The sequence below is a fragment of the Dipodomys spectabilis genome, unplaced genomic scaffold, assembly GCF_019054845.1.
Source record: "Dipodomys spectabilis isolate Male_0828 unplaced genomic scaffold, ASM1905484v1 ptg000269l, whole genome shotgun sequence".
NCBI classification, from domain to species: Eukaryota; Metazoa; Chordata; class Mammalia; order Rodentia; family Heteromyidae; genus Dipodomys; species Dipodomys spectabilis.
Genome location: NW_024870946.1, coordinates 611,207 through 636,568, shown reverse-complemented (window position 1 = coordinate 636,568; position 25,362 = coordinate 611,207).

The following is a 25,362-nucleotide window of genomic DNA, read 5'->3' as shown; positions in this document are numbered from 1 at the left end:
CTGTTCTTCCTGTTACTCTTCTGTGTCCAGATCACTTCCAGCTTCTCCTGAAATTCTGTGTTCACTTGCTCCAGGTCATCAAAACTTCTGGTCATTTCCTTGAGCTGAAGTGTCACATCTTTCAGCTGTTTGAAAAATATTTCTATCTCCTTCTGTGTAGTAGTGACAACAGAAACCACTATCTCCAGCTCTGCCATGCACCGCTTTCGACCTATAGGTGGCTGGTGAGAACTCCTTGCTCTATTTCTCTGCCATTGGCTGCCTGCTTGACTTGGGCTGGTGCAGACGGTAAATCGCTTTCTGCAGAAACCAACCTCTGTATGGGTGGCTTGAGGATCTCTAGCTCTGTTTTTGGTGTTTCGTGCACCTGAGCTATCTTCTCCCTCTCTTTCTCCAGTCAGTCCCTCAGGTCTGTCTTTTCCTGCTTCAGTGGTTGGATCTTTGCACAGAGCACCTGGTTTCTTTTGCTGCATTCCAGGTGGGTATCACATGTTGCTAGCACCTCTGCAGATCCTTGGTAGTATCGGGAACATTGACACTCTGATCCTGGTGACTGTGACTGTGTCCAAAGGCAAGGGAGGCCCACAATCAGCATCAGCTTTGGCCAGACACTCCATTGAATCATGCTCCCTAGTGGTGTTTTTCTTGAGGATCCCTCCCTTTTCTGTGTTCTTTGTTTTCTTGAATGTTGCAGGTCTGATGGAAGGATTCCTTTGCTGATATTCTGGCAGTAGTTTCTTGCCTGCAGGTCTTTCATGGAGTCCGGTTGTTTCAGACATCTGAGCACTGGGATGGGAAAGATGGGCTGGCCATGTTCCCAGGCTCTGGGAAATCCTCTATTTTCCCACTCACTGATTAGGACGTCAATTTCCTAATCTACTCCAAAGTCTCCTCAAGTCTCCTGTTCACCACTCAGCCACCTCTACCTTCCTCAACTGCTGTTGTTAGTGTCAACCAACTGAGGGAGTCCTGGTGCTGGGAAGCGTGGAATGTGGGGATGGCTACAATTCTTGTATCGCATTGGTCAGAAAGAACCATGAAAAATGGGGTTGTGGCAAGAATTCTGTGATGCAGGCAGCATGGGTGGAGTCAAGATGACAGCATGTCCCCCAGCCCCTTTCCCAGGGAACTCTGTCCAATTCAGTTGGGTACAAGATGGTGACCTGCTTTAGCCAGATGGTTGCACATATTGTTGTGTATGTCTGTTTGTTGCAAGTCCTGGACCTTGAACTCAGGATCTGGGCACATTCTTTGAGCTGCTTTTGCTCAAGGCTAGCCCTCTACCACTGGAACCACACAGCTCTACTTCTGGCTTTGTTGACACTGAAGTTGGACCTGGGTCTCAAGGACCTTCTTGCCTAGGGTGAATTTGACCATGATCCTCCTATCACAGACTTGTAAATATCAAGGAGGACTGCTGAGAGCCACTGGTTCTTGCTTAATCATTGATCTTGCTGTTCTTGGACAGACCAGTGAGTTCCCTATCCTAGGGTTTAAGTGGTGGGAGCTGGAGCCCACAGTTTGAATCCTGGTCCTGCCACCTCCAAATGGCAGGAGAGCCTTAGAAATTCATTCCTATCTATACGAATACCAATGGAATGTGATGTATGTTATGACTGAATGGGCAGTTCTTGAATTATTCTACGATAAAATTATACACAATTTTATTATAAAACACTGATTATTTTATTCAATACTTTATGAAGCATTTAAACAATCATATTCATTAAATAGAGGCATAATGAAATACCTAAGAATTGGGCCTCACATAGTATAAAAGTGTCATTTTTTTTCTGCCAGGACTGAGATTGGAACTCTTAGTCTGGGTAACTCTGTTGCACAGTGTGGAATGGGGAAGCTGGCCTCCTTGAAGTCAAGAAATTCATGTGTACACCTCAGGTCTGAAATGGATCCCCAGCACTAGAAAACATCCTATTCATGTACATTTTAAATATGTGATTTATATTTACATACATATGTTGACTCCAGATTACTTTCAGTGTAGTTATTCATTTTATGTTTTGTTTCATTCATGTAGTGACTGTTTATTTTATTAATTATTATGGCACATAGAACATTGATTACATTTATTACATAGGATATAGGTCTGCACACGTATTACACTTATACCTGACACCCAGGACTTTCACAGGAAAAGAAAACATGTATCACCATCAGCTTCTTACTCCACGATTCGTTTTGTGGGATTCATTTTGTGGGGGAGAACTCAAGGCCTATAAGGCACAATTCATGAATGGGTGAGTGTCAACACACCATCCTGGGGCAAATTGAATTGACAGGCAGTTCCTAGGACCTTAACTCAAGCCCCAGGTTTTGAAAAAATAAGAACAGAGTGACACCCAGATGGTAGTATGATAATAAATATATATCTTTATAGAGTGTCAGAGATATCTATCCATTACTCAGTTATAAAGACTACATTCCTACCAATTTTTGGATATTTATTATGCCGCCATGTAATTAATGTTATTATTTTAATAAACTATTAAGCAAATCAGTGTCCAGAAATTATTGCATCCCTGTGAGAAATAGTATTCTTTTAATGCTTCATAAGATAATTAAATAAAATCAATCAGCTGACTGAAATCATGTAGTCTAATTTTATTCAAGTATCATTCATGACCAACCTTTCAACCATGACACTGATAACATTCCATCGTTATTCCTGTGAATGGGAATGAGTCTCTTAGGATCTCCCACCATCCAGAAGTGGTATGACTGGGATTCGAACTATAGGCCTATGTTGCCATGTGGGACTATGGCTTCTTCAAAAGCCCACAATTAAAAAAATATTTAGCTCCCTGGTTCACAATTCGTGCCATATTTTCTGCCAGGCCAAGGATTTGTACTCAAGGCCTGGGTAAATATGCAGCACTGTGAGGGATGGGAATCTGACCATGCTTGAAGACAAGAAAGTCAGGCCTGTTCCCTAGGCCTGAATTCAAGCCTCAGGCCTGGAAAGCATACTCCTTATAACCATTTTAAAGATAGAATTTATATTTTCATACAGATATTCAGTCCATATTGTGTTTGGTGTGGTTATTCATTGTATGTCTTGTTTTATTCATTTATTTACCAATTATTTTATTGACTCAGATGAAACCTCTACCATTTATTACATTGTTTACATCCTATCACATAGCATCTAGATTTGTAGATATGTTCTCCATCATATCTGACACCCAGGACTCTCCCAGAAAAGGAAATCATTTGTCACACTCGACTTCTTACTCCAAGATTAAATATTTGGCAGTGCTAGGATCTGAACTCAGGGCCTAGCAGGCCCAATTCATGAATGGATAAGTGTGAGCATGGCAGCCTCTAGCCAATGAAGCTGGCAGGTGGTTCCCAGGTGCTGAGATCCATCCCCAGGTTTGCACAAAACAGTGATACATGGATAGGCAGATGGTGCTATACAAGTAAATATACATAGGTAAAGAGCACCAGAGCCGTCTATGATTGAATGACACCTACTACGTTCCTACCAACTCTTAGGCATGTATTATACCACCATTGAAGGAATATTATTCTTTTCATGCTTAATAAACTATTAATTAGGATCAATTAGTTTCCTAGGATTATTGCATCCAATTTTAGACTAGACCGAAGCATGAACTACTCTTTCAATTGATATTCCTATGCATAGGAATGAGTCTCTTGTGATCTCCTGCCATTGGTAGGTGTCAGGACCGGGATTTGAACCCGGGACCTATGTTGACAGGTTTGCCTATGTCTTCCCTGATACCCCACTAGCCTTCAGCAATGGCAGTTCAGGTCCACTTTGCAACCGTTTCATTCAGACACAGGATAGTCACTGTGCAAAGAAAAATAATGTAAAACTCCCAGCCCTCTGCAGCTCACCACTTTTTTCTATGCTACTGTTTTTTCTTCCTGTAAGCAATGTGGGCCTAGGATCCCAGGATCGGCTATGGGTCCAGAGGCTACACTCCAGCCTAGGGCGATCGAAGCAGAGGCAGAGTTGACACGACCAGAGTTCAAGCCCCCTGTTGGCAAAATAAAGAATAAATTAAAAATTAATTATTTAACTAAATTAAAAAAGAAAGAAAGCTCCCTGATTTGGAATTTCTGCCAGTTTTGTTTCCTAGCCTAGGATTTGAACTCAGGTCTCAGTAACTCTGTAGCAATGTGCACGAAAGTGAAAAGTTGCCACTTCTTGAATTCAAGCCCAGTGCAAAGCCAAACATAAAAATTAAGCCACTGAGCTCGGCAGGGGGAGTAGATGTGGAGATGGGGGTGGGGGGACACAAAGGAGGTAGGTGGAACACAAAGGAGGAGGCTACAATCCTCAATAGGAAATATAATCATTACCTTGCTCATTTAACTGTTTCCTCTCTCTACAACATTTTTACAATAAAAAATGAAAAAAGTAGTGCTCAGAGAAGCAGTTTGGGGGTAAGGGAAAGAGGTCTGAATAGATGTACAAAATTCCACACTGATTTTATTTTAATGTTCAGTATGGAATTGAGTAATCATAGCTGCTTCCATTAAAAAGAATTAAGTCACTGTATTGGAAAAGGTGCCAGTATTTCTTTCAGTGCTTGGATTTGATCTCATCATCCAGATAACTCTTTTGCACCGTGGGTGAGAGCAAAGCTCACTGTCCCTGAGGAAAAGAAATTCAGGTTAGAGTAACCAGGGTCTGAATGAAGGCCCTGCAATGGAAAAACTTTTCTATGTATGTGTAATATATTATATATATTTTCTTATGTATGTTTATAACATATTATGATTTTTATTATTGATTTTGTACTTATTTTAGTTTTTACTTGATTCATATATTTTAGTTTTTACTTGATTCATTTACTTCTTGTCTATTGAATTTAGAATTTTTGGTGGGGAAGTCCAGTCGTGGGCCTGAACTCTGGTCCTGGGCGTTGTCCCTCAGATCTTCAGCTCAAGGCTAGCGCTTTACCACTTGAGCCCACAGCGCCTCTTCTGGCTTTTTTTTCTGCTTATGTGGTGCTGAGGAATTGAACCCAGGACCTCATGAATGCAAGGCAAGAGCTCTACCAGTGAGCCACCTTCCCAGCCCCTATTTAGTATTATTATACACATAATATTTAATATATGTTGTACAACTATTATAAAATTATACACAATAATATAGGGCTGAGTTCTGGGAAGATGGTGGAGGAGAAGCTAGGGGCTAAACAAGCTCTCCCATAGAAAGCAGTTTTAGTGCTCCAATGAACAGTCCTAAGCCAGAGAATCACACAAAGTGTGCTATCACAGTAAAGAGTGTTAGGCTAGAGAGGGAAAATCCAGGCAAGGAGACAGATCTGAGCACTTGCCAACAGCCGTGGCTGCGGTGGCGGCGGCAGTGGCAGTGGCAGCAGCGTTGGCGGTGGCCATAGACCCCATACCTGCAACACAGAGAGTCCAAGACAAAGGTGCCAGACTTGGCCAGTGAGTGGATTCTACTCAACTCCAGCAAGAACTGACAAGGAGCACACATTATCATCCTGCATTTCACAGACCAGAGACGACCCAGGAACCAAGACTCTGGCTTGAGTAGAAGCCTGACATTCTCTCAGGGAGCAGAGGAGGGAAGGCCACCCCTCCCCCACCACTATGGGAGATCTCCATCATTGATGATGGCAAAGGCCTGGCTGAGCAGCTAGCTCCAACTCAGGCCTTGGAAGAAAACAAAAGAGACATTAAGCAGGTCACAGGAACCTAACTTGACCTGCCAGGCTCAGCTCAACCCAGGGAAAAGTCACCCAGCCTGGGCTGCCAGCCCAGGAGTGTCTTCCTTCACTGGATAAACTGAGACAGAGGCTTCCCCTCTCTACAGCAGCCTTGACAATCAATTTAAATTCATTAAACATAAACCCTGAGAATGGCTCCAGGCAGAGCTCTGTGAGTGTCTCAGAAGCTAGTCCCTCAGGGAAAAGCTAATGTTTGATGAAAGGCCTCAACTCTACCCAGAACCTAGCCTAATCACAGCATCTCCAAACGAGAAAACAGCCATCTCCCTCTTCTGTGATACTCAAAGTAGATCTCCCTCCCATTGAACTAGACTAGGAGGAGGATCACAAAATCCTGGGTAAAGCAGAGCATTTTTCTGTTGCTCAAACAAACTGACTTAAGAAACCAACCAAGCCACAGGAAAATCAAACACCACAAGCAGACAAGAGACTCCAACTAGAAACTGGTTACAGACACAAGAGAAGATACAGGATCTTTCCATTCCACCCAAAAAACTCAAAGAACTCTTTTTTTGTACCGTTTATAAAGAACTTTTTTCTAAAACTGTTTTTAATTTTTAATTATTAACATTAAAAAATTTTGTTTTCTATTAACATTTTTCTTCCTCTTATAATTTTTATTTTAGGGGTATGTGTGTGTGTGCTTTTTTTCTCTTTTTTTTTATTTTTCTTAAAATTTTTTTTTTGTTTAGCTTTATTGACCTGTTGATCATTTTTTGTTCTTTCCTTCTCATTCTTTTCACCTTTTCGTCTCTTTCATTCTTCTTTGCGTGACTTAATTGATGTTCTGCTCATCCTGAGATATACCCATAGTCGATTATTAGACCTTATCCCCCATTGTGTACACATTTAATCCAGAAATTTAATACTCAATTCAAAACCTCTTAGACTTAAATTCCTTAATAGCAGTAATACATCTTTTTACTTATATATTTTAAGCATTTTTATTTTTAAGTTTTTCACATCTCCTTTCTATCCCTACCCTTCTCTTATCCTATGCATGTTCTTCTCTGAATATTATGTTTTTAAATTTGCATAATTTTTAAGTTTATAAGTGTTTCTTTTTAACTTTTAATTTTTTTCTATTTTTTCTTGTCTCTTTTTTCTCTTTCTCTTTCTTCTTCTTTTTCTCTCTCTACTATCATTCTATCCAATCTATTTCCCACTTTGAGATTAGGGCTTAGTTAAGTAAACCTTTTCAGCCTGCCCACATCCCTCTATTCCTATTTTTTCCCACATCTCTCCCTAAACCTAATAATTTCTGGTTTACCAAATTCTTCTTTAAAATTCGTAACCAATTAATACATAGTTGTTGGATGTTGAATAGATATATCTGTTGAACTAGATTGTATTTGCAGACTTTTGACTGTACAACTACAGACTTTGGTTGATGCTTGCCTTAAGAGAGTGTTCTAGCACAAAACGTGTTAATTTCATCCCAAATGGGCAAGAGAATTACAGGAATTGCGTGGACGTGAGGATGCTCATCAAAGAGTAATACAGGAATTGAGAGAGCAGGATGAGAACACACAAAGATCGCTAAAGGCATTCATGGAATCCATAAACATAAAGTTGAAAGAAGTCAGGGAGACCACAAAGGGAATGCTGAATGGAACCCAACAGAAGGAATGGCAGTCCAAGGAAACCATAACCAATAAAATAAGTGATTTGAAAATAAACACTGAAAACCAAATTAAGGAAGTAAAGCAGTTCTTACAAGATCTAAAACAAAGCTCCAACAAAGAATTTGAAGCAATCAAAGCCAACCAACTAGAAGGCAAAGAAATAAAAAACAAAGTAGAAAGTCTTGATAGTAGCTTAGACCATGCAGAAGATGGAATTTCAGAGATTGAAGACAGCCTAGATATTATAGAGAAAGAACATACAACCATCTAAGACAAATCCAAGAAGTAGGATAGATCTATTCAACACTTGGAAGACACCATCAGAAGGCCTGATCTGAGAATAATGGGTGTAGAGGAGCACCTAGAGACAGAAGTTAACGGTCTGGGAAATTTAACAGGATCCTAGCAGAGAACTTCCCAAGCATGCAAAAAGATAGGTCTAGTCAAAAACAAGAAGCTTTTAGAACTCCAAACAGACCAGACCAGAACAGGACAACCCAGCATCACATTATAATCCTCACAGGATCAATTCAGACCAAGGAAAACATCCTTAAAGCTGTCAAGGAGAAAAGATCAATCACTTCTAAAGGGAAACCAATTAGAATTAGCTCAGATTTCTCAGCAGAGATGATTAAAGTAGGAAGAGCCTGGAATCATGTATGCCATGCCATAAAAACAAACAACTATCAACCATGTATATTGTACCCAGATAAACTCTCCTTCATAACCGAAGGTCAAATAAAAACTGTCCATATCGAAGAAAAATTGAAACAATTTATATCCACCAAACCAGCCCTACAAATGATTCTCAAAGATATCCTACACATAGAAAACCAACAAGACCACAAAAAGGCGAAGAAACCGCAGCCAAACTGAGAATCCAAGAACCATAGAAAGAATCCAGTTACCACACCCCCAAGAAGGTGGATAAAATAGCAGGAACTCCAAAATACTTCTCAGTTCTATCTCTCAGCATTAATAGACTTAACTCTCCAATTAATCGACATAGAATGTCTAGTTGGATTAAAAACCAAGATCCTTCTATCTGTTGCCTTCAGGAGTCACATCATGCCCATAAAAACAAACACATTTTCAATGTGAAAGGCTGGAACAAAATCTACCAAGCAAACAGCCCCCATAAACAGGTGGGACATGCAATCCTAATATCAGATAAAATAGACTTCAAAGTAGAATTAGTGAGGATAGATAAAGAAGGTCGCTACATACATATTAAGGGATCTCTCCTTCAGGAGGATATTACAATTCTAAATATATATTCGTCAAATAACGGAGCATAAAAATTTATTCAAGAAACAATACATTCCCTCAAATCCCACATAGATCCAAAGGCATTAATTATTGGGGACTTCAACACACCACTATCCCCACTAGATAGATCAACTTGGCAAAAACTCAACAGAGAAACCACAGATCTAAACACCTGCATAGATCAAATAGATTTAATAGACATCTACCGAATATTTCACCCAGCAGCATCAGAATACACGTTTTTCTCAGCAGCACATGGAACATTTTCCAAAATAGACCACATTTTAGACCACAAAGCAAACTTGTCCAAATTCAGAAACATTGAAGTTATTCCTTGCATTCTCTCTGACCACAAGGGAATAAAATTAGAACTCAACACTAAAAGCCACCAAAGAAAGTCCTGCAACACATGGAGGTTGAACAACACACTGCTAAATCACGAGTGGGTCATGGAAGAGATTAGAAAGGAAATGCAAAATTTCATGATATTCAACAAAAATGAACACACAAATTACCAGCTCCTCTGGGACAGAGAAAAGGCAGTACCCAGAGGCAAATTTATAGCTCTGAGTTCTTACATCAACAAATTGGAGGACCTGAAACCAACAATTTAATGAGATATCTGAGCCTCCTTGAAAAAGAGCAGCAAGAAAAACTGCAATCCAGTAGACAGAAAGAAATAATTAAAATTAAATCAGAACTAAGTGAATTAGAATCCAAATAAACCATAGAAAGAATCAACAAAACCGAGTTGGTTCTTGGAAAAAATTAACAAATTTGACAGACCCTTAGCAAATCTTATCAGAAAAAGAAGAGAACACACCCAACTAAATAAACTCAGAGGTGAGAATGGAAACATCACCACAGAACAACCAAAATTCAAAACATTATAATACTTCTCAAAACTTCTCAAATACTTCTCAAAACTTTCTCTAATAAGTTTGAGAACTTGGCAGAAATGGATCTTTTCCTAGCAAATACTGATATGCTGAAACTAAACCAAGATGAGTTAAGCCATTTTAACAGGCCCATATCATGCATTGAAATAGAAACAGAAATAAGAGACCTCCCTCCTAAGAAAAGCCCAGGACCAGATGGATTAACAGCAGAATTCTACAAGGCCTTCAAAGCAGAGCTCACACCAATACTCCTCCAACTCTTCAATGAAATTGAAGGAGAAAGTTCACTACCGAACTGATTCTATGAAGCTATCATAAACCTCATCCAAAACCAGGCAAGGACTCATCAAAGAAAGAGAAGTATAGATCCATTTCTTGGATGAACATTTATGAAAAACTTCTTAACAAAATTTTCACCAATCTTCTTCAACAATATATCCAAAAAATCATATACCACGATCAAACAGGATTCATTTCAGGGATGCAAAGCTGGTTCAATATATGGAAATCAATTAGGATGATTCATCACATCAACAGGAGCAGGGATAAGAACCACATGGTTATCTCAATAGATGCAGAAAAAGCATTCGACAAGATTCATCACCCCTTTATGATGAAAGTTCTGGAAAAATTAGGAATTCATGGAACATTCCTCAATACAATAAAGGCTGTTTATGACAAACCTACAGCCAGTATTATACTTAATGTTGAAAAACTAAAGCCATTTTCTCTTAACTCAGGAATGAGACAAGGTTGTTCACTCTCTCCACTTCTCTTCAATCTACTATTAGAATGCCTAGCTACAGCAATAAGACAAGATGCAAACATAAAAAGGATCCAAATAGGGAAAGAAGACGTAAAACTCTACCTAGGTTTAGATGACATGATCCTGTATTTAAAGAATCCAACAGACTCCACTCCTAAATTACTCAAGCTTATTCAAAACTAACCCTCAAAAATCAATGGCTTTTCTGCATGTCAACATGAGAAAAGTGGGGCTGAAATTAGGAAAGCAACTCCATTCATAATAGCCACTCAAAAAATAAAATACTTAGGAATTAACTTAACCAAAGAAGTGAAGGACCTCTAGGATGAAAATTTTAAAAACCTGAAAAAGGAAATCAAAAGAGAATTTAGAAAGTGGCAAAAACTCCCATGCTCCTGGATTGGGAAGATCAACATCGTGAAAATGGCAATACTTCCCAAGGCTATCTACAAATTCAATGCAATACCTATCAATATTCCAACCTAATTCTTCAAGGAAATATAAGACACAATCCAAAAATTCATATGGAATAATTGAAGACCCCGAATGGCAAAAACAATTCTCAACAGAAAGAACTGTGCTGGAAGCATATCAATACCAAATTTCAAACTCTACTACAAAGCCATGGTAACCAAAACAGCTTGGTACTGGCACAAGAACCGACCTCAAGACCAGTGGAATAGAATTGAAAACCCAGAAATGAATGCACAGACTTATAGCCATCTAATCTTTGATTAGGGAGCTCAAAAAATAGAATGGAAGAAAGACAGCCTCTTCAGTAAATGGTGCTGGCAAAATTGGTTAACTACTTGTAGAAAACTATAGCAAGATCCTTATATATCACCCTGAACCAGAATCAACTCTGAATGAATCAAAGACCTCGGAGTCAAAGCAGACACTCTGAAAACATTACAGGATGGAACAGGAGAAACCCTAGGTCTTCTTGGCACAGGGCAAAATTTTCTTAATGAAGACCCATAAACACAACAAATCAAAGAAAGTTTGGACAAATGGGGTCGCATGAAATTGCAGAGCTTCTGCATGGCAAAGGACATAGCCAGGAAGATTAATAGGAATCCCACGGATTGGGAGAAGATCTTCACTTTCCATACAACAGACAAGGGTCTCATATCTAAAATGTACCTGGAACTCAAAAAATTAAATCCCCCAACAACAAATCTTGAAAAAAACAGCTGCCCAATAAATAAGTGGGCTAAAGACTTAAAGAGGAACTTCTCTGAAGAGGAAAGAAGGATGGCCAATAGACACATGAAGAAATGCTCAACATTCCTAGACATAAAAGAAATGCAAATCAAAATAACATTGAGATTCCACCTTACCCCAGTTAAAATGGCAGTAATCAAGAACTCTAATAACAACAGATGCTGGAGGGGATGTGGACAGAAGGGAATCTTTCTGCGTTGTTGGTAGGATTGTGAACTTGTTCAACAACTTTGGAAAGCAGTATTGAGTTTCCTCAAAAGACACATAGAACTCACCTATGACCCAGAAATCCTACTTTGGGGCATTTACCCAAATATTCAAAACTAGACCACACTAAACCTACCAGCATGACTATGTTTATTGCTGCATTATTTACCATAGGTATGATATAGATCAGCCCAGATGCCCCTCAGTAGATGAATAGATCAATAAAATGTGGTACATATGCACAATGTAATTCTATGCCTCCATCAGAAAGAATGACATTGCCCCATTTGTTAGGAAATAGAAAGACTTGGAAAAATTATATTAAGTGAAGTAAGCCAGGCCCAAAGAAGCATAGGTCCCATGGTTTCCCTTATTTGCAATAATTAGTATATATCTGAGTCAAGCAGAAAAGGTCAGATAAATTGATGTTAGGCAAATTAACCCTAAGATATGTATTCAAATGTTTTTTTCTTCTTTCATGCTATTGTTTCTAACACATTTATAAGATTATTTCCTTGTTGCTTTGTATGTCCCTCCCCATGGTATAAACCCTGCTTTCACTGTATTTGATGTCAGTGTAATTTGTGGAGGGGAAAGGAAAAAACAAATCGTTTAAATAAGGATACAGGTGGACCCACTGCAACAATGAGATGTACAAGTCGTTATGTTGAAAACAAACTTTACAATTTTGGGGGGGGGGAAATTTGGTGGGGGAGCCGGGGGGAAGATGGGAAAGGATGGGTAGGGGAAACAAAGGAGGAGGCTACAATGCTTGATAAGAAATGTACTCATTATTTTGTCCATGCAATTGTACACCCCTCTGCACAGTATTTTCACAATAAAAAATATTATACAGCAAAAATTTAATAATATAGGACATTGACTCATTTTTCATTAATACTTTTTTGTGTTGAAACATGATACATAATTAAATGGAAGCATTGTCATGGTCTTCACATGTTTAGAGTCTCTCTCAAGTATGAGCTTTGTCTTCTGTGTTTTTGGACACCTTCCTATAGAGATTTCTTTAAATGATTTATACTCAGAAGCAAGTTGAGGGATAAAATTGTAAGGGTGGGGCTAGTAATGTGGCTTAGTGGAAGAGAACTTGCTCAGCATGCATGAATGCCATGGTTTGAATCCTCAGTGCCACATACAAAGAAAAAGCCAGAAGCTGTGGATTGGCTCAAGTGGTAGAGTGATAGCCTTGAGAAAAAGATGCTCAGAGACAGTATCAGAGCCCTAAGATAAAGTCCCAGAACTGTCAAAAATTATCAGCCAGATGCCAGTGGCTCACAACTGCAACACTAGCTTCTTAGCAGGCTGAGATCTGAAGACCACAGTTCAAAGACAACCTAGGCAAGAAAAGCCTCTTAGCCTCTTACCTTCAATGAACCACAAAAGACCCCATGTGGTGCTGTGGCTCAAGTCTAGAGTGTTCCCATTGAGCTAAAGGGCTCAGGGACAATGCGCATGCTTGAGTTCAAGACACACAACTGGAAAAAGTGAAGGTTAATCAAAGTACTTTTCCTATCTGATAATTAGGAGAACATACTCTGGAAAATGAATCCCGATGTACACCAGAATTTGAGTTAGAGCTCAAGGTTCAAGTGTAGGTCATCAATATGACCAGACTTTCAGGCTCTAGCATTATAGCCTTGTGTCCTACTGGGTTCTGAAAGGTCCAATGTTGAAAGGCTTAATATGCTCCAGAAGCCTTTTGTGGTAAACATTTGACTTGTATTGTCAATGTATTTACATTTCTGAATGTAGCAGAGAACCAATAGCTCACGAGTGTCACCCTAGCTCAGGAGGCTGAGGTCTGAGGATAACAGGGTGAAGCCAACCAGGGAGGGAAAGTATATGACATTATGACTTCCACTGCTAAAAGGTCAGACGTTCAAGAGCTTCCTGGGTTTTCCTTGGTGATAAGTTACTTGTACTCTAAATGTTCTTAGACTTCTTGAGCTATAGAAGCATGAAAGAAACATTATTTACCAATCCTGGGTTCAAATGAAATTCTCAGGATCCAAGCCTTAGCCCTGTTAGCAGGAAGAACTCCAGTGTAACACTGTATTTGAAGGACAGGAAACAGTTTCAAAAGCCAGGCTGGGTGAAGAGACCCAGGCTTCAGGATTAGGGGGAAGATTGTACACACTCAACAGGGAAGTGAGCTGCAAAAGCACTTCATTCATTCCAGGCATGCCAGCAATGAGGGGAAACCTAAAACATTTGTTAGAGTTACACCAGGGTCAGGCTTTTCTCAGCCTCTTCAAACAATGACTAATTAACCTTCCTCCCTTAGGTGAAGAGAGCCTCAGGCTATCTTTAGGTTAACAATAGAGAGCCATTCATTGGGGGAGAGGGGAGGAACAGAATCCAAAAACCCTGCTCTCTGATCTTAGCAAGTGGGTTTTTGATTCTGTATCTGTCAGATTTGAAGGCCCTTCTTCTACTCTGGCAGTCCATTCTCCTTCCTTCCTTCTCCACATACTTAATGCATATACCCAGTCCAAGGAGAGGCAGGGCCCTTTCTCTACTGACTCCAAGCACCTGAGTTAGAACCTGGCTCTGCCCTCTTGGTTTGGTGTCTTCTGCTGCCTGAGAAGTGGGACAGAGACAGTCTTCCTGCTCTGTGTTTGTGTGAAGGCGATGCTGGAGTCCTTTAACACTGCAGAAGACCTCATGACTGGGACTTGTTCCCTTCTTTCCTCCTGAAGTCCAAAACCATATTCATCTATCTATCTATCTATCTATCTATCTATCTATCTATCTATCTATCTATCTATCTATCTATCTATCTCTATCGATCTATCTATCTATCTATCTATCTATCTATCTATCTATCTATCTATCTATCTATCTATCTATCTGTCTGTCTGTCTATCTATCTATCTATCTATCTATCTATCTATCCATCCATCCATCTCTCTACCTACATACCTACCTACATAACTAGCTATCTTTTTGCCAGTTCTTGGGTTGAACTCTAGGCCTGGGCACTGTCTCTAGCACTCTGTTACTTGAGTCACAGCATGAATTCTCATGTTTTTTGTGTGTGTGCTACTTAGGAATCAAACCCAGGGCTTCTTGCATGCGAGGCAAGCACTCTCTCACTAATCCACATTCCAAGCCCCCTCATCTTTTTCTTAGTTAAAGTTTTTACATAAGTATGCCACCATCTTACATCTCCAAGTTTAATTTTCTGAATACCGGTTATTTCTACAAAACCTAACCTTCTCTTCCCCTACCTGATTTGTGACTGTACCGGCCTTGGCCTCATAATGAAATATAAATAAAGGCTGCTGAGAGTTTAAGTGCATTATATAAGGACACAAGCCTGGAACCCTAGAAAAGAAAATCGATGGGTGTGAAATGAAGAGAATGATGTGGTATGTGCAAGAAGCATATCTGAAAAATTAATCAGTAAATAAAAGCAGAAGCATTGCATATGATCTGTTTGCCCTCAGGGAGGTAATATACACACATAAATAGGTAGAGCATTGATACATAACATGACCTTCTCTTTTTGAAATTTTTTTGGCCATCCCAGGGCCTAAAGTCAAGGCCTCATGTATTCCTCAGATGTTTTGCTCAAGGCTGAGTCTATACCACCACCACAGCTCCACTTCCAGCCATCTGGTCATTAATTGGATATAAGGACCACCCAGGCTTGCCTGGTCGGACCTGTACTTCCTGCTCGGCTCTCTCAAAGCTGGAGCTCTACTGTCTGGGCCACTGATCCACTTCTGGTTTTCTGGTGGTTTATTGGAGTTAAGAATCTCACAGACTTTTCTGCATGGGCTGGCTTTGGATGGAGATCTTCTGAGGAGGCTTCAAGCAGCTTTCCTCAGGGATTCACCAAGGAGCCGCTCCACACAAAACCTTAGTCTAAATCTCGGGAGGTACTAGAGAAAAACAGAAACATGAAGATGTTTCTAGTGTGTTCTAGATATATAAGCTTGGAGACACATAACACTCATAACTATTACATCATTTTATAGGCAAAAGGACAAATGAAGACAGTGTGAGAATCACTTCAGCTTTTGGTCCTATTATCCGGAGACAGTAAATTCACTGCAGCTCAAAGCTAAGTGACAGAGCTGGCATGAACTGTGGACCTTAGCTCCCAAATCCTATGACATTCATTTCTCACTTTTGGCTTCTAACCTGTTACCAGAGGGGAAGATAAGGATAGTGAATCCTTCTCGGAGAAAGCAGCTATAAAGAACATTGGGTAGTTTACTTATAAATTCAAACCATTGGAATGACCCTGTGAAGAAGTCAGTTGTCCAGATTAAAAAATGAAGAAAAAACGAAAGACAGGTGCCAGTGTCTGCTGACTAAATCCCAGCTCCTCAGATAAATGAGATGTAGAGATTATCAGTTTGAATCCAGCCCAGGCGGGAAAGTCCTTAACATGCTTATTTCTAAGAAATCAGAGAAAAAACCCAGATGTGGGACTGTGATTCAAGGGTAATGAGCTACCCTGGAGCAAAAGGAGCTCAGGGACAACCCTAGGCTCATAGTTCAACCCCAGGACCTGCCCCACCAAAACAGCCTGTACCTCCATGTCTTTGTGTATGTATGGATGCATTCCTACAGGGGAATCTCCAGAGTTGCTTTTGTGAATGGCACCAAGCTAGGAAATTTGTTTTCAATACAATGATTTCATAGCACAGAGATGGCTCTCATGGCAATGTATGTTCTGGGGCTCCCATCACTGGGTCCAGTGTAGCTTGAGTATTTGTCTGCACCCCAGGCCTGCTGGAAGAAGTCTCTCACATTGTCTGAACAGGCAGACTAAAGGTCTCACTCCTGTATAGCTATGTAAGAAACAATTCCATCTGGGCCAATTAGTGAGGATGAGTGTGGGCGGGCTCTGAAGGTAAGGAGAAAAAGGCCTCTTTGTACCCCAAGCTCTCTCTCTCCCCAGTGTTCTGATTTGACAGGAAGCCTTCATCTGTGCCACCTCCCGTGGCAGGCCAAGTTCCCTACACTTGTTCTGCCTTTGTGAGGCTATGTTCTGGTGTTCATATACAGTGCTAAATGTAATTCAGGAGTCCTTCAGGAACACAACTAGGGCACTGAACCTAAGGAAATGTTTCATTGCAGATGATGATGAGCCTATGATGCCTCTCCTGAGTTTCGGGAAGCTTGGGAAATCCAAGCACATGTCAGATATCACAATACTTCCTGTCATATGGGGCTGGTGAAGGTCATCTGGTTTTGAAACCTTTACATCTCCTAGTTGGGCCGTGGATGCCTAGGTTTGATTGTGAACACAGGGCCTGGGGGCTGACAATGAGATCAGAGCTGAAGACTAGTGCTATACCATTTTATGTCACAGCTTCACTTCTGCTTTTGTGTGTGTGTGTGTGTGTTTGTGTGTGTGTGTGTGTGTGTGAATACACTAGTCCTGGAGCTTGAATTCAGGACTTGAGCCCTGTACCTAGTTTCTCTTGTATAAGGATAGCCCTTTCCCACTTGAGCCACAGAGCCAGTTCAGGCTTTTTCCTGGTAATGTGGTACTGATAGCCCAGGGTTTCATATATGCAAAGCACTCTACCCCTAATGCACATTCCCAGCCCTGTACTTCAGGTTTGTTAGTTTGTGTTTGTCTTTTTTTTGTTGTTGTTGTTGGTTGTGGGAATTGAAGTCTGGGCCTGGGTGCTGTCCCTGAGTTCTTCAGCTAAAGTCTTGTGCCTTACCATTTAAGCCAGAGGCCACTTCAGGTTTTCTGGTGGTTCATTGGAGCTAAATGTCTCAGGGACTTTCTTGCCCAGGCTAGCTTTGAACCATGATCTTCAGATCTCATCCTCCTGAGTAGCTAGGATAACAGGCATGAGCCAAAAGCACCCAGCTTCCACTTCAGTTTTCGTAGTGGTGAATTGGAGATATAATCTCATGGGATCTTTTGTGTTTGGAATAGTTTGGAAACCTGACCCTCAGATCTCAGCTTCCTGAGAAGGCAGGATGACAGTCCTCAGCTATCCACCCCTAGGCCATGGCACTCTGCTGCAAGGAGGTCCTTGGCTCCACATGGTGGAGTGCTATCCATGAGCCCAAGAGGTAAGAGTCAGTGCTGAGGCTATAATTTCAAGGTTCATGTCTGAGAAAAAACAAAACTAAACAATTGTCTGCAGGAGAGAACCCACCCACTCTTTAGTAATACAAAATTTTGTCCCTGCTATGGGAACATATCTGAGCCTCAATATTCTTGTCTGCATAATCATCTCAATTGTAGAGCTCTTACAAGGACCAGATGAAAGAATGCATCCTGTGAAGGACACAGCACATGACACTCTTTAAATGACTCAGCACACAGCGTCATGTGATAGACTCAGCACACAGCACCCAATGCAGGACTCAGCACACTGCACCCTATGAAGGACTCGGCACACTGCACCCTATGAAGGACTCGGCACATAGCTCTATTAAAAAACTGTCATTAGAATTAGGGTGCTTTCATCAGTATCACCATTCTGTGAGGAACATTTCATAAACCATACAAGTTCAAATCTAATGGTTTAGTGGGGGTAGGTTTTTGGGGGGATTACCAATGGGGCTTGAACTCAATGCATGGGGATACTGTTCTAATACCATTTGTTCAAAGCTAGAGATCTACCACTTTGAGCCACATTTCCAGGAGTCTCACAGACTTCCTGTCAGGGCTGGGTTTTAAAGCCCCCTAGCAGCCAGGATGACGGCAGTAAACCAGCAGCGACTGATTTCTTGGAGCTGGGTTGCAGCGGTTTACATCTGGCTAAGTCAGTCTAGGTGGCAGCTGTCAGCGCCAGACTCCTAGCTTGCTCTGTGGTGATGTATTTGAGGTCCTGGCCTTCTATACTTGCAGTTAGAACATTCTACCTTTTTTTGGCAGCAGTCCTGAGCCTTGAGTAAGGGCTTAGACACTATCCCTAAGCATTTGTGCTCCAGGCTAGCGCTCAATTGATTGACAGCAGAATTTCTGGATTTTCTGTTTATGTGGCAATGAGGAATTGACTCAGGGCTTCCTGCTTACTAGGGAAGCACTCGACCACCGAGCGCCAGGAGTGAACAAGGTATAAACAGATAGAGATTGCTGTATATAACTATTATGTACACAAAAAGAGAGATATCCCTAAATTATTAACTTATAGATATTACTGCCAATAACTAGATATTAAATTATGTCTCCACTTAATGATGTGTCCCAGTTGAACAATTAATAAAACATTAATTAAAATTACTCAATATCCTGTTATTTTCATATGTGTACATATATACATACATATATTTACATATTTTATAGAATGAGATAGATGTCTATATATAATTAAATTATGCATCATGTGTCACAACCAAATAATAGGTATTTAATTATGACTCCATGCAATTTTTATTCTGTTAATGCTTAATAAAATATTAATAAAACTTAATACATATCTTATAATTACTGCATCTAATTTTATTTACAATGATACAATAATTCAACCCTTCTTCATTTATTGTAGTGACAATTATTCCACCTATGACATCCTATTACATAGCATATAGATTTGCACCCGTATTATACATCCTACCTGACACCGAGCACTTTCAAAGAGAAAGAAAACGTGTCATGCTCGGCTTCTCACTCCAAGATTACATTTTTGGCAGTGCTGGGATCTAAACTCAGGGCCTAGAATTTCATGAATGGGTGATTTTCAGTGCAGCAACCTCTAGCCAATTCAGCTCCTAGGCAGTTCCCAGGCCCTGAGATCGAGCCCCATATGCTGACTCTCTATTGTGCTTAGTGTAGTTATTCATTTAATTTTTTGTTTTATTCATCTATTTACCATTTATTTTACTGACTGTTATTACACATGGAATCTTTATTACATTTATTACAGAGGATGTAGATTTACCTATGTATGAAACTTCACACCTGACACCCAGGACTTTCACAAGAAAGGAAAATGTGTCACCATGGGCTTCTTACTCCACGATTCAATTTTTGTGAGTGCTGGCATCTGAACTCACAGCCTACAAGGTTCAATGCATGAATGGGTAATTGTCAGCACGCCAGCCTGGTGCACATTGAGCTGACGAGTAGTTCACAGTACCTGAGATGGAGCCCCAGGATTTGACAAAATAAGAACAGATTGACATGCAGATGGTAGTACACAAATAAATATAGATCTTTATAGAGTGTCAGAGATGTCTATACACTATTCAGTGATATATGCTACATTTCTACCAAATCTTAGGTATTTATTATGCCTCCATGTAATTAATATTGTTTTCATACTTAACGAATTATTAATTAAATCAATCACTGTCCTGGAATTATTGTGTCCATGTAATTAATAGTATTCTTTTAATGTGTCAAAAATATTCATTAAAATCAATCGGTAACCTAAAATCACTCTAATTTTATAGTAGTATCGTTCAGTAACAACTAATTCAACCTTGACATTCACAACCTTCCAATGGTATTCCTATGAATAGGTATGAGACCCTTAGGATCTCCCTCCATTGGTAGAGGTCAGGACCCGGCTTCAAACCCAGGGCCTATGTTGTCATGTTGGCCTGTGGCTTCCCTGGGAGCCCACCAGCCTTCAGCAATGCCAGGTTACCAACACTTTTCAGCCATGTCATTCAAACCGAGGAAGGTCACCTTGCAAAGAAAACAAATGTAAAACCTGCAGCTACCTGCAAGTTGCTGTTTTGTTTTTTTTTTCCTGTGTCATTTTATTTTTTTTTCTTGTCAGCCTTTGGGGCCCAGGATCCAGGTTCGGCTGTGGGTCCAGTGGCTGCACCCTAGCCTAGAGTGATCGAAGCTGAGGCAGAGTTGCCACCACGTGAGTTCAAGCCCTGTCCTTGACAAAATAAAAATATATACATACATACATACATACATACATACATACATACATTAAAATATTTAAAAATTTTTGAGGCTCTTGGCTTGGAATTCATGCCATTTTTTTCTGTCAGAACTGGGATTTGAACTCAGGGTCTGGGTAAATCTGCAGCATAGTGGGGGAAGGTGAAGCTCACCATGATGGAAGAAAAGAAAGTCAGGCCTGTTCCCAGGGCCTGAATTCAAGTCCTAGCACTCATATACATTTTAAATCCATGGTTTATATTTCCATACACATGTTTACAGCATATATTGCAGTTAGTATAGTTATTCATTTTATTTTGTGTATATTTATTTATTATGTATTTTAGTGAGTATGATTACATATATAATATTTCTTACATCCTATTACATAGGATATAGATTTGCCTATGTATTATACATCATTCCTGAGACCCAGGATTTTCACGAATAAGGAAAATAAGTGAGACAATTGGCTTCTTCCACCAGAATTAAGTTTTTGGCAGTTCTATGATTTGAACTCAGGGCCTAGAAGCCCACTTCATGAATGGTCAATGTTAGCCCACCAGTCTGATGCAAGTGAAGTTGTTGAGCTAATTTGAGGACCTGAGATCAAGCTCTAGGAGTGGCCAATATATAAACACATAGATGTGTAGATTGAAGTGTGTGTGTGTATTTACATATGTATATGCATCTATAAATGTATACAGAGACAAATAGGTATTTATGTAGATTCTAGTGTATAACTCTATATAAAGAGTGATGTCTATATCTTATTTTTGTATGTCCTATGACTACCGATTATTTGGTCTAAAATTATGCCTCCATTAATTAATCACAATAGAAGACTTAAGAAAGTATTAAATTAATCAATGGCCTGTATTTATTGCATACAATCTTATAATAGAATGACTAGCTAATTAGTAATTCAATTAGTATATTTCAAACATTCTATTAGTGTTCCTATACATAGGAATGAGTATCCTAGGATCTTCAGCAGTGTGTAGGTGCCAGTCCCAGGATCCAACTCAGGGCCTAGGTTTGTGGGTTGGGCTCAGACTTCACTGATAGCCCACCAGCCTTCAGCCATGCAAGGTCACGTTCAATTTTCAATTTTCAAGCTGAGTCACTGAGACCCAGGATGGTCAAGTGAAAAGGAAACAAAGGCAAAACGGTTATGTAAAACTTCCTGGTTTTTTCCTTCTCGTTTGTGTTGGTTTGATATTTTTTTGCCAGTGCTGGGAGTTGAACTCAGGCCCTAGGATCCCTGGATCATCTGTGGGTGTAAAAGCTGCACCCTATCCAAGAGTAATCATGGTTTAACACACAATAAAATGCTTCCTTGAGCAAAATCAGTTCAAGGACAATGTCTAGCCTAACAGTTCAAGCCTCAGGATCTGCCACACAAAAATAGAGCCAGTAACTCCATGTGTATGTATGCATGTATTTCTATTGGTGAACATCCGGAGTCTCTATGAAGAAAGGCACCCAGCTAGGAAATTTGTTTTGAATAGAATGATTTCATAGCACAGAGAGTGCTTTCAAGACAGTGTATGTTCAGAGGCTCTCCTCACTTTTCCCAGTGAAGCCGAGGGTTTCTCCATACCCCAGGCTGCTGGAGGAAGTCTGCCTCATTGTTGGAACAGGCAGACAAAAAGGCTCACTCCTGTAAAGCTGTGAAACAAACAGTTCATCCAGGGGCATTTAGTGAGGATGAATGTGTATGGGCTCTGAAGTCCAGGAGAAAAAGGCCTCTTTGTAACCCAAGCTCTTTCTCTCCCAGTGCTCTGTTTTGACAGGAAGCCTTCATTTGTGCCACCTCCCGTGGCAGGCCAAGTTCCCTGCACTTATCCTGTCTTTGTTAGACTATGTCCCAGTGTTGAAACAAATTGCTACAATTAATTCAAGAGTCCTTATGGCAGACAACTATGGAGCTGAACCTAATGAAATGATTTATTATTGGCAACGGTGCATCCCTAAATCTAAGTACCTTTGTAATATCACAATGTTTCTGGTCATCTAGGGCTGGTGAAGCTCATCAGGTTTTGAAACCTTTGACCTCTCCTAGATGGGCCCTGAGTGGCTAAGTTTTGCGGTTGAACACAAGACCAAGGTGCTGATCATGAGCTCAGAGCAGAAGAACTTTGCTTTACTATTTGGTGTCACAGCTTCACTTCTGTTATCTTTGTGTGTGTGTGTGTGTGTGTGTGTGTGTGTGTGTGTGTGTGTGTGTGTGTGTGCATACACCAGTCCTGGAGATTGAACTCAGGACCTGTGCACTATACCTGAGTTTCTCCTGTATGAAGATAGCACTCTCCCACTTGAGCCACAGAGACATTTCAGGCTTTTTTTGTAGAGACATGGTACTGAGGATTCAAACCCAGGGTTTCATATATGCAAAACACTCTACCCCTAAGACACATTCTCAGCACTCCACTTCAGGTTTCTTGCTTTTTTTTCTTGTAAGTTGGAGGAGTTGAAGTCTGGGCCTGGTTGCTGTCTCTGAGCACTTCAGCTCAGAGTTTAGCACTCTACCACTTGAGCTACAGCATCCCATCAGGCTTTCTGGTGGTTCACTGTAGATAACCATCTCAAGGAATTTCTTGCCCAGGCTGGTTTGGACCCTGATCCTCAGTTCTCTGCCTCCTGAGCATCTAGGAATACAAGCGTGAGTCTGTGGCACTTGCCTTCCATTTCAAATTGCTAAATGGTGAGTAGGAGATAATAGTCTTATGGGACCTTTTGTGTCTGGGATAGTTGGAACCCAGATTGTCAGATCTCAGCTTCCTGAGTAGGCAGGATGACAGACCTCAGCTACAGATGCCTAGGGTCCTTGACTCCACATGATACACACTAGCCATGAACCCAACAGGGAAAGTTCAGTGCCCTGAGTTCAATATTTATGACCAAGAAAAATAAACCAAAACAATTGTCTTCAGGAGACAACTCATTAGAGCTCAGTACATACATAATTTTGTCCCTGACATGGGGACATATCTGAGCCTCAACTTTCTCATGTGCACAATCATCTTACTTGTGGAGCTTTTACAAGGACCAGATGAAAGAATGCACCCCGTGAAGGACTCAGCACACAACACCTCATGAAGGACTCATCACATAGCTGTATCCCACAAGCTGTCATTAGAATTAGGGTGTATTCATCAGTATCACCATTTTTTCAGAAACACATCACAAACTGCACAAAGTTCACATCTAATGGTTTAAAGGGGTGGGGTTGTTTTAGGGGGAATTAGCCACGGGGATTGCACTCAAAGTTTGGGGCTACTATCCTAAGACCTTTAGCTCAAGGCTAGAGCTCTAACACTTTGAGCCACATTTCAGAGTTTTGCAGACTTCGTGCCAGGGTTGGGTATTAACCCCACCAGTGTCAGATCTCATCCCTGGGCTATCTTGGATGATAGGGGTGAGTGAGTCAGCAGCATCTGATTCCATGGAGCTGGGTTGCAGCAGTTTACCTCTGGCTAAGTCAGGTTAGATAGCAGCTGTCAGCACCAGACTCTCAGCTTGCTCTGTGATGAGATATTTGTAGTCCTATCCTTATATCGTTGAGGTCAGAACATTCTTTTATTTTTTTTATTTTTGGTGCCAGTCATGGGTCTTGAGTAAGGGTCTAGACACAGTCCCTAAGCTTTTATGCTCAAAGCTAGTGCTCACTGCTCGTGCGATAGCAAAACTTCTGGATTTTTCTGTGCATGTGGTAGCGAGGAATTGAACCCAGGGCTTTGTATGTACTAGGGGAGCACTCTACCACTGAGCCCCAGGAGTGACATGTGTATAAACAGATAAATGTGTAGATTGGTAGATACATAGTTAGATGTATATGTATAAACTAAGAGAGATGTCTATATTATGAAATTGCATATACCATATTACTACTAATTATTGGCAACTAAATTATTCCTTCCTTTTTTAATTATCATGATTGAATACATAATAAAGTATTAATTGAAAATTATTCAATGTAGTATAATTGTGTAAAATTGTATAATATGAATACAATACACTACTAATTTAATTGTTACTTTTATAACATTCCATTTGTATGGATGTATCATCAAAATGGGTTTCTCAGAACCTCCCACCATTCATTAGTTGAAGTCCCGGGATTAGGCCTCCAGGCCCAAGTTGCTGGTTTTGGCTATGGCTTCCCTAATAGCCCACCAAACATCAGCAATACAAGGTCATGTGCACTTTCTGGGCCTTGTCATTTAGACCCAGGATGGTCACAATACAAAGGAAAAAAAAAGTAATATCACCTTCTTGAACTTCTCAGTTTAATCCTTATCCTTGTTTTTTTGTTTTTTTGTTTTTTTTTTTTGCCGTCCCGATCTTTGAACTTGCATCCTAGAATCCAGAGTTGATTGTGGCAGAGGTGCCAAGACCTAAGTTCAAGCCCCGTGCTTGGCCAAAAAATAAATAAATAATAATAATAAGGCCCTGGCTTGGAATTTGCACCATTTTTTCTAGCAGGCCTGGGATTTGAACTTGGGACCTGGTTAACTCTGTGACATTGTGGGTGAAGGGAAAGCTCACCGTCCTTGAAGACAAGAAATTCAGACCAGTTTCCAGGGCCTGATTTCAAGCCTCAACACTGGAAAAAATAATATTCATATATGAGATCTATTTACATACATGGGTTTACTGCATATGATGTTTATTACCCTTATTTATGTATTATTATTACACGTATAACACTTCATTTATTACATCATATCACCTAGATTATATTTGCATGTGGTTTGTACATTGTACT